General features: G+C 44.5%; 1 long non-coding RNA gene across 1 annotated transcript; it reads left to right on the top strand.

Moving 5' to 3' along the window:
- The first annotated feature begins 7279 nt into the window (after positions 1–7279).
- Positions 7280–7723, top strand: LOC128768895 (uncharacterized). Its single transcript, XR_008416300.1, has 3 exons — positions 7280–7381; positions 7453–7518; positions 7583–7723. It is a non-coding gene; the product is annotated as an uncharacterized LOC128768895 (long non-coding RNA).

Here is a 7723-nt window from a genome sequence, read left to right as displayed (position 1 = left end):
TGTTCAGCTTCATGACTGGCTTCTTTCACACTCCGTTATGCTCTAATTTGCATAGTTGGTCACTGACATGTCCCAAGGTGTGTTCTGGGTAATATCATTGTTATGGGTTTGCACCAAGTGGCGTGTGTTTATTGGACAATTGAGCAATGAGACACTAGGAAACTGCAGCAGGTGAACTGAATACATCTCAGGATGTTAGAGCCAAGACTCGCTGGAAAAGTCAAACATGAAAGTGATGAAATTCAAAGCAGAGTTTAAATATGCAGTAAACACATGTAGTCTTGAGTACTGGAGTTTCTACTTCAGTGTGCTCCTCCCTCTATCAACAGTATATTTCTCGAGGCTGTGTCCTGGCACAGAGAAAGGACAATACACTCCTCGCCCAGCAAAAGACAGTTGTGCCCATGTCTCCCCCACCTTTTCCTTAAGGAGACGATGGAAGCCTTAAGGTACATAAACACCGAACGCGACATTTCAGTCGCTGTAGCGCCAGTCGTCAGCAGCAGGTAGCTTGCTCAGGTCGTCATTAGTCGCCACCTGTCCGGATCGAAAGTAGGTCAGTCGCCGGGGGGCGTGGTCTCAAGTTGTTGTGGACGGTGGATTGAAGATGGCGGAGCCGGTGCTCAAACTATCGCTACTTATTAATTGAAAACATGGAAAAAGACACGTCTCTCGTTTCGTAGCATTCGCCAGAGCCGCTCACACTGGTGAATTTAACTTCCTGCTCCAGCAGCGTCACCGGGATACGGCCGTCTGTCTTCGGTAAGCAACTCGATGTATAGTTATGTAGTCTCTCTGAACTGTCATCAATTCATGAACTCCGCGGTCGTATCTGCTGTATGCTTGAAGTAATTTTCAGAGATATATAATCTGTCATTGTCAATCATTGTACACTAAAGTCTTTTCAGTGATGAATGCAACAGTTAAATGCATTGTGATGAAACAATTTATCCTGTGAGGTAGATGCACTGTTGTATGGTTGATATTTACTTTGTTCAATTATCACCAACATATATATGTTTACATATCCATGTATGGTTTATATTTTGCAGATCTTCGGTAACAGGAGACTCATCACCAACTGCTTCAGTGTTGCTGTTACGGTCCACTTCCAGGAGCTGACCAGAGGACCACTGCCACCGACCGCATATGTTTTCATCGCAGATGAGGCTTCTCCTTTTTGGAAATAAACAGTTATCAGTGCAACACAACTGCTCATTCAAGAGTCAGCCTCCTATTTTAACAAAGCATAGGTCCTTGCATATATAATTCATCTCGGCAATAAAACAAAGCTGTTTTCAACTCAATTTGTTGACATTTTGCAAAGTGCTTTTGATTTTATTTTTTTCTGTGAAGCCATTTTCCACAAAAAGAAATGTTCATTGTCAAACTCTTTATTTGCAAAAATAAAGTAAATAATTCATTTATACTCATTCAACACACACAGAATCACAGTCAAACTTGAAGTGGACTACGTAGGTGTGTTTTGAAGGATCTTCCCTGGAGGGACGAGGGTCAAGAGAGGCAGAGGAAGTGGGGCGGAGTCCGGTTCTTTAATGAGACTGTGGCTACAAAGAAAATAAATGAAGGTCCAAATGATCCAAATTTCAGTCAGCTGTTGTTTTGCTTGGTAAAGTAACATGTACATTTTAAATTTATGTGGAACCTGGAAGGAACGAGGACCCAGAAAACTGTCCCGTCTTCTGAGCTGGGTTTGTGGAAGGAGCTCATTAGTAGATGTTTGAGCTCAGCTTCAGCATCAGGGGACACCTTCCTCTGTAGGTCTCTTCCTTCGGTGTCCTGCACATAATGGAAGTTGAGTTCAATTACATGCCATAGTGATGAGTACTAATAAATAAAATCTGTATAGAACAGCAATGGTTAACCTAAAGCAAGTTATGTCAATTTCTACATACATGGGGAGCAGCAGTGGATGAGGAGGCGCCAGTGGCAGGTGGAGGAGATGCAGCAGCACCAGGTGAGGCAGAGGAAGGTCCATATTCCTCCTCATCATCATCACCAACATCATGAGTGGATCCATCCTCCTCCTCTCCTTAATGACAGCATAGCGTGATTACATTATTGTACAAGCTATACAGAAAAAAAGCAATACAGAAAGCTACATATGTTTATATATATATATATATATTTGCATCAAAAACAATAACTTCTCTTGTCTGATTTTATATGAAGGAGGAAGATTTGGGGCAGATGAAGCCCAGTCAAGGTTCTGGAGATGAGAACACGTCCCTGAAATCATGGAAGGTTTGTTTGAATGTAGACAGGGTTCAGGAACATCAACTCAAGTCTGTCCCTCTCTTTCACTCAGGCCATGCCGATGCGTCAGAGAGGGCACGGATGGGCCGGTGGCAGTGGAACTCGTGATCTGCCCAAATCATGAATTATGCTCCACACACACTGACCCTAAAAAGTAGCTGCAACGACTTTCTTCTTCACCATTGCCCAGCATGTGTGCGATGCTTATATCGAGTGCTTCTGTTCATTAATGTAACAACTTGGCGAAACTACTTTTCTCCAGATTGATGGAAGTTCTTATTAAAATATTCAATAAAATGTCGACTGAATGAGTGGCTTCTTTTACACTCCATTATATTCCTTCAGTTTTCGTCAAAATATTCACAAAAGCGTTCAGCTTCATGACTGAATACATATCCCAAGGTGTGTTATGGGTAATATCACTCTGATATGGGTTTCTACCTCGTGGCATGTTTTTGTTGTATAATTGAGCAATGATTTCAGAAGAAACTAAAGCAGGTGATCAGGCATCTGCTTCTCTGGGTATAAAACTGAGCAGGTCTCAGGATGTTAGACCCAAGACTCAATGGAAAGGTCAAACATGAAAGTGATGGACTTCAAAGCAGAGTTTAAATTTGCAGTAAACAGATGAAGTCTTGAGACATATAGTTTCTGCTTAAGTGTGCTCCACCATCTGTCAGCAGCATATTCCTCAGACTCTGCCCGGGAACAGAGAAAAGACAATGTAGTCCTCGTCCAGCAGGATGTGTCTTTCCATCCTAAAGATACTTGTGTCCATGCATCTCTCTCCATTTGAAGAAGAGCAGGTGGGTAAGTTCTTGTCACTGCCTGTGCCAGTCACATGTAGCTGTGTGGCATACAGAGCACCAGCAGGAGGGTTTTTCTGCAGCCAGGAAGAGGATGTTCTGTTGTATTGCTCAGGGATACGGAGGTTGACAGACCTGTGTCATGGCTGCCTGCCTTGTGCTCATGTTTCTTGAAGACACTCATTGCCCTTGCTGGCCTTGGTTATTTTTCTTTCCCAGATGCGGATCATTGATATGAGTTATGAATATGAGATGTGTAAGCTACCTGGATGTACCTGCGCTAAATGCACCATCTACTGCTGTGACTCAGAAGTGTCCAGACTGTGTCTGCTTCTATGTCTTCAGGCGATGTGACAGATCCAGTGGCTGCAGCTTGTTTAATGCTATGATTCTGGAACTGCTTCCAGTTTCCATCCAGGAGAAGCAGCAGGTGATCTGACTGCTGCTTCTCCTGGTATAAAACTGAGCTGGTCTCAGTCGGTTCTGCTGCTCCTGGTCTTTTCAATGACAAATACATATCTTTGCGATGATCACATGGTTTCATGTTGTTTCACAAGGTTTTGGTTTGTTTACGTGTAAGTAGATTATCACAAATGAAATCCAGAGTAATGAATTGGTTCTATTGAAAGGGACCCAGGCCCATTTGTTTGCAAAAGGTGGGCCCCAAGATACAAAAGGTTAAGAACCCCAGTTACAGAGAAAAATAGAATTCAAGCGCTTTCACTGAACTCTGCCCCTCTGTGACACAGGAGATGCTGAGGAAGGGCTCCAGGGGGAGCTGCTGTCCCAGTGCCCAGACCCTCAAGTGGCGCGGACGGAACGGTCCTAAAACACACACTCAGTGATGCTACAATGTACCGATGCAATGACTTTCTTCTTTACAATTGTACACAATGTGTCCACTCCTTAAGGTAAGTTCACACCGAACGCGACTTTTCAGTCGCGGTAGCACCAGTCGTCAGTAGCAGGTAGCTTATCGTCGTGTCGTCTTGAGTAGCCGGAATCGCCGTATGTAGCTCAAATCGCGTAGTGTCGCACACTCCAGTCGTGTCGCACACTCCAGTCGTGTCGCGGCCATGTTGGTCACCACTGATTGCCGTCAATCGCCCAACCCCATTGACTTTGTATGCAAATCAGTCGTGTCGCTCGCGGAAGTCGCGTTCGGTGTGAGTGTACCTTCACTCCGGGTGTGTGTTTTCTGTTCTCCCATTTATATAGTAGGTCGTTTATTCTAATCTACCTCTCTTGTTTTCCAGATTCACCCCGTTCCCTGTGTGTTGTTCCCGATCCGCGTTTTGGTTCCCGGCGTCCTTAGTTTCGAGTTATTTGTCTGTCTGTATTTATTTGTTCGTTCCAACGAATAAATCTTTATGATTTAACCTCGTCTCCCCTGTCTTCTGCTGACCAACACTTCCTGCACTTGGGTCCATCATCCAGAAGAAGAATCCAGAAGAACAGATGGAGGTCAAAGCAGAGTTTAAACTTGTCGTAAGCAGATGTACTCTGGAGTTTATACTTCAGTGTGCTCCGCCCTCTATAAGCGGTGTATTTCTTGGGCTCTGCCTGGGCACAAAGGATAAAAGGAGGGTTTTTTTTTTTCTGCAGCCAGACAGAGGATGTTTTGTCGTTTTGTTCAGGGGCATGGAAGTTGACACACCTGTGCCACCTTGTGTCATGGCTGCTGGCCTGATTCTAATGTTTGTTAAAGACACTCATTGCTCTCACTGGCCCTGGTTATTTTTTCTTTCCCAGATGCATTCAGATCACTTCTTCCTGCCAAATAGTCCAGTGAGAGGCTTCTCTGTCCACAGGGTTTTTTTTTTGTTTGTTTTGTTTAACTGCAACTCTTAACTGCAACTGGCTTCCACACATTACCAGGAGACTCTAGTTCAATTCCTGGACGGCTTAGTGTAGACAAGGTCCCGCAAGTATTCTGACCTGATCAGACGTTTATCAGAGCCCAAATGCGACGTAGACACCTGTTTTAATTCATGTTTTAAGTCGAGCAGATACTCTGCCTTGGGGTCCTGGAGCAGAATGACCTGAGGATAGGTTCCATTACAAGCAGCTCTCTGCAGTTTTATCAGGTGCTTGTCGAGAGGAGCAGCTGGGCTGAGCATTGCTCACAAGAAGAAGGGGAAAAATACCCCAAGATACAAGTGATCTGGGTTTCATTTGAGCTGAACCAGTGTGGTGGTCCAGTGCATAATTACTATGCTCGAAGCAGAAGCAGCCCAAGAAGCAGGATCCCCAAGGTGGAGGCCAGGGTCCCCTAAAGTGTCCACTGGGTATATGAGATGTATAAGCGCTACCTGCACCATCTACTGCTGTGACTCAGAAGTGTCCAGATTGTGTCTGCTTCTATGTCTTCAGACGATGTGACAGATCCAGTGGCTGCAGCTTGTTCAATGCTCACACGGTTGTGGAACTACTACCAGTTTCCATCCAGGAGAGTGCAGCAGGTGATCAGTTCAACTGAGACGCATCGAAAATGTGTCATCATAAATTACCTTGTGTGTTGCTCTGAGTATATTGGATTATATGGAAGAATTGGAGAAGATCAGTCAAGCTTCTGAATATGAGAAGATGTCCCTGAAACAGTGTCGGTTTTCTGGCCTCACATTTCGATGTGGTAGCTCACCAGGTTGGATGTGACGGGCCATTACTCCATATCCTCATCAACAGGCACTGCAGCTTTCCCCTGTCAGAGCCAAGGTGCAGACACCTGTGACTAACACATCCGTTCATGTTTTAAGTCAGGAAGACACTCAGCCTTTGGGGCCTGAAGTACGTGGACCTCCGTAGTTTCTTCGACTTTTGAGAAAGTTTTAGTTGTCAGCCGGATGAAGTAGTTTGCCTGCTTCATTATCTAAATGAAAACAATATTTAAATGGATATCGAGTGCTCCTGACCAGTCATGTGATGACTTGGAAAAACTACATATTGTCCAGATTGATGGAGCTTCTTCTTAAAATATTCAATAAAATGTCGACTGAATGCGTGGCTTCTTTTACACTCCATTATATTCCTTCAGTTTTCGTCAAAATATTCACAAAAGCGTTCTGCTTCATGACTGAATACATATCCCAAGGTGTGTTATGGGTAATATCACTGATATGGGTTTCTACCTAGTGGCATGTTTTTGTTGTATAATTGAGCAATGATTTCAGAAGAAACTAAAGCAGGTGAACAGGTGTCTGCTTCTCTGGGTATAAAACTGAGCAGGTCTCAGGATGTTAGACCCAAGACTCAATGGAAAAGTAAAACATGAAAGTGATGGACTTCAAAGCAGAGTTAAGAGCTTAAGTGTGCTCCATCATCTGTCAGCAGCATATTCCTCAGACTCTGCCCGGGCACAGAGAAAAGACAATGTAGTCCTCGTCCAGCAGGATGTGCCTCTTTCTACCAAAGATACTTGTGCCCATGCATCTCCTTCCATTTGAAGAAGAGCAGATGTGTACAGTAAGTTCTTGTCACTGCCTGTGCCAGTCACATGTAGCTGTGTGGCATACAGAGCACCAGCAGGAGGGTTTTTCTGCATCCAGGAGAAGGATGTTTTGTTGTATTGCTCAGGGATATGGAGGTTGACAGACCTGTGTCATAGCTGCCTGCCTTGTCCTAATGTTTGTTAAAGACAGTCATTGCCCTTGCTGGCCTTGGTTATTTTTGCTTTCCCAGATATATGTAGATCACTTCCCCCTGCCAAAGGCTTCTCTGTCCATAGGTCTTTTTGTTGACCTGTGTCCCTCACGGCTTCGGAACTTAGCTGGTGGTTTGCTCACCTCCTGAAGTGGGAGACCTTGGTACGACTCCTGGTCTCTATAGTATAGAGAAGGTCCTCGCCAGTTTTCTGGCCTCACATTTTGATGTGGTACCTCACCATGTTGTACATGACGGGTCATTACACCGCACTGCAGCTTTCGCCTATGGGAGTGGAATTGGGACATGTTTTAAGTCAAGAAGACACTCAGCCTTTGGGTCCCAAAGGCTGAGCGGACCTCCGTAGTTTCATCGGCTTTTGACAAAGTTTGAGGTGTGGGCTGGATGAACTAGTTTTCCTGCTTCATTATCTAAATGAAAACAATAATTATCTGGATTTGTACCAAGAGACTATTGATCTATGACAAATGAGTGATGACACAGTCGATTCTCTGGGTATAAAACTGCACCAGTCCAAGACGTCACTCACTGGAACACTCCATCAGACAAACATGAAGATCTTTCATGTTCTTGCTGCTGTCGCTGTTGTCCTCACCTTCATCTGCCTTCAGCAGAGCTCTTCTCTTCCACTCACGAAGGTGAGAATGTCAGTTGCATCGAAAACGTTGATGATAATTTCTCTTGTTGCTCTGACTGATTTTATTTGAAGGAGGAAGATTTCGGGCAGATCAAGGACAGTCGAGGTTCTGGAGATGAGAACATGTCCCCATGGAAGGTTTGTTCGAATGGAGACGGAGTTCGGGAACATCAACTCAAGTCTGTCTCACTCTCTCACACAGGCCACAACGATGGGTAGCAGAGGCTTCAGATGGGGCAGTCGCTCTTCAAAGCGCTTCTGATCATGAATGTTACGACTTACCAAAACTACATTTTTGGCAGACTGATGTAATTGGCCTCAAAATATTATAATAAAATGCTCA

Source organism: Synchiropus splendidus, chromosome 12, assembly GCF_027744825.2.
Source record: "Synchiropus splendidus isolate RoL2022-P1 chromosome 12, RoL_Sspl_1.0, whole genome shotgun sequence".
NCBI classification, from domain to species: domain Eukaryota; kingdom Metazoa; phylum Chordata; class Actinopteri; order Syngnathiformes; family Callionymidae; genus Synchiropus; species Synchiropus splendidus.
The sequence above is the reverse complement of the archived record's forward strand: the minus strand, read 5'-3'. Positions and strand labels throughout refer to the sequence as shown.